The sequence below is a fragment of the Gossypium hirsutum genome, unplaced genomic scaffold (assembly GCF_007990345.1).
Source record: "Gossypium hirsutum isolate 1008001.06 unplaced genomic scaffold, Gossypium_hirsutum_v2.1 scaffold_240, whole genome shotgun sequence".
Lineage (NCBI taxonomy): Eukaryota > Viridiplantae > Streptophyta > Magnoliopsida > Malvales > Malvaceae > Gossypium > Gossypium hirsutum.
Window position 1 is genome coordinate 30,001 of NW_024402902.1, and position 2,445 is coordinate 32,445.

Sequence of the window (2,445 nt, forward strand, 5' to 3'; positions counted from 1 at the left end):
CGCGCAGGTTCACCTATGGAAACCTTGTTACGACTTCTCCTTCCTCTAAATGATAAGGTTTAGTGGACTTCTCACGATGTCGTGGGCAGCGAACCACCCACATCTCCATGATCTGAACACTTCACCGAACCATTCAATCGGTAAGAGCGATGGGTGGTGTGTACAAAGGGCAAGGACGTAGTCAACGCGAGTTGATTACTCACTCTTACTAAGAATTCCTCGTTGAAGACCAACAATTGCAATGATCTATCCCCATCATAATGAAATTTCAAAGATTACCCAGGCCTATCGGCCAAGGTTATAGACTCGTTGAATAAATCAGTGTAGCGCGCGTGTGCCCAGAACATCTAAGGGCATCACAGACCTGTTAGTTCCTCGAACTTCCTTTGCCTAAAAGTCCATAGTCCCTCTACGAGCCCCAAACTTTCGTTCTTGATTAATGAAAACATCCTTGGCAAATGCTTTGTAGTTGTTCGTATTTCATAAATCCAAGAATTTCACCTCTGACTATGAAATACGAATGCCTCTGACTGTCCCTGTTAATCATTACTTCGATCCCAAAGGCCAACACAATAGGATCAAAATCCTATGATGTTATCCTATGTTAATGTATACAAGTGTAGGCCTGATTTGAGCACTCTAATTTCTTCAAAGTAATAGCGTCAGAGGAATGACCCGGCCAATTAAGGCCAGGAGCACATCACCGGTAGTAGGGACGAGTAGACCGGTACTCATCGTGAGGCAGACCGATCGATCCACCCCTAAGTCCATCTACGAGTTTTTTAACTGCAACAACATAAACATACGTTATTGGAGCTGGACTTACCGCGGTTTTTAGCACCAGACTTGCCCTCCATTGGATCCTCGCTAAGGGGTTTAGATTGTACTCATTTTAATTACCAAACTCATAGAGCCCGGTATTGTTGTTTATTGTCACTACCTCCCCGTGTCAGGATTGACTAATTTGTACACATGCTGCCTTCTTTGGATGTGGTAGTCGTTTCTCAAGCTCCCTCTCTGGAATCAAACCCTAATTCTCCATCACCCGTCACCATCATAATAGGCCACTATCCTACCATCAAAATTTTATAGGGCAGAAATTTGAATTATGAGTCACCGGCACAAAAGCCGTGCGATCTGTCGAGTTGTCATGAATCATCAGAGCAACAGGCAAAGCTCGTGTTGACCTTTTATCTAATAAATGCATCCTTTCCAAAAGTCAGGGTTTGTTGCACGTATTAGCTCTAGAATTACTACGGTTATCCGAGTAGCAAATAGATTTAATGAGCCATTCACAGTTTCACAGTCTGAATTTGTTCATTCTTATGTCATGGGCTGTACATGGGAGCCCGCAACCATGACACACTCATGTGATCTATCAAGTGGGAAGGAGGTCATTTGGCCCGATCAGACTAGCCCATTGCTTAAAGAGGTTGAAGGCCCATCTACAAGCTTGACACATATGGAAACATAATCTTCGAGAATATCCAATCGTAGATATAATATGTAATCTTAAAAGATATGATTTTGTAATCTTAGAGATTTGATTTGTAGATACCTTTTGATCTTAGTTGTTGATGTACTTGATCTGTGTCGTTGGATTTGGGGATGCTCTTCTATAAATAGAGGCCTCTCCCCTCATTGTAAATCACTTGAGTTTTGAAGAGCAACAATAATTCTTGAGAGTATTCACTCAAACTTCTCTCTCTTGTGTTCTTGATTTTCTATGGCTTGTTCTTATTTCATTCTTTGTTCATCTTTGTTTGGCTTTGAGTTGCTTTCGTTTGTGTTGATTTTGAAGAAGAATTCTATTGAATCCTCATATTGTGGGAGTTAGGCTAACTTAGGTGTTTTTAGAAGTAGAAATTGCCTAAGGCTGCATGGATTGTGAGGCATAAATTTTAAGTCCGTGACAGTTGGTATCTGTGCGAGTCTTGCGAAAGCATTATTGAAGGATATCGAAAGAAGTTGGTGAGAATGAGCTAATAGAGACCTGTGGAAGAGCTAGAAAGGCTAGTCAATCGAGGGACATGTTGTCGAGCTTGGGAAATTGAGTGATCAATCTCGAGGAGTCTGTTGGTGACATGAGGGAGACACTCGAAGTGGTCCTGGCCCATATGGAATAACTGAGGAAAGACAGTAAGGAATTTGTGCTGGACACTCTTAGATCCACTTCGGATAAATTGACGGTAAAGGGACGAAGCTCTTGAGGCCCTGGTGACTGCCATGAAAGAGGAGATTGCTGAGCTTAAAGGGGAGCTCACAATCTATAAGGCTATCCTGGAAAGTGGAATGTTGGCTTCAGACCGAAGCAACGTCATGTGGATGTTCCAAAACTTGGGAAGTTCAAAGGGGCTAGGTCCGCGAGAGAAGTGGATAACTTTTTATGGGAATTGAAGTAATATTTTTGAGCAATGAACATTGGGGATGATACCACTAAGGTAA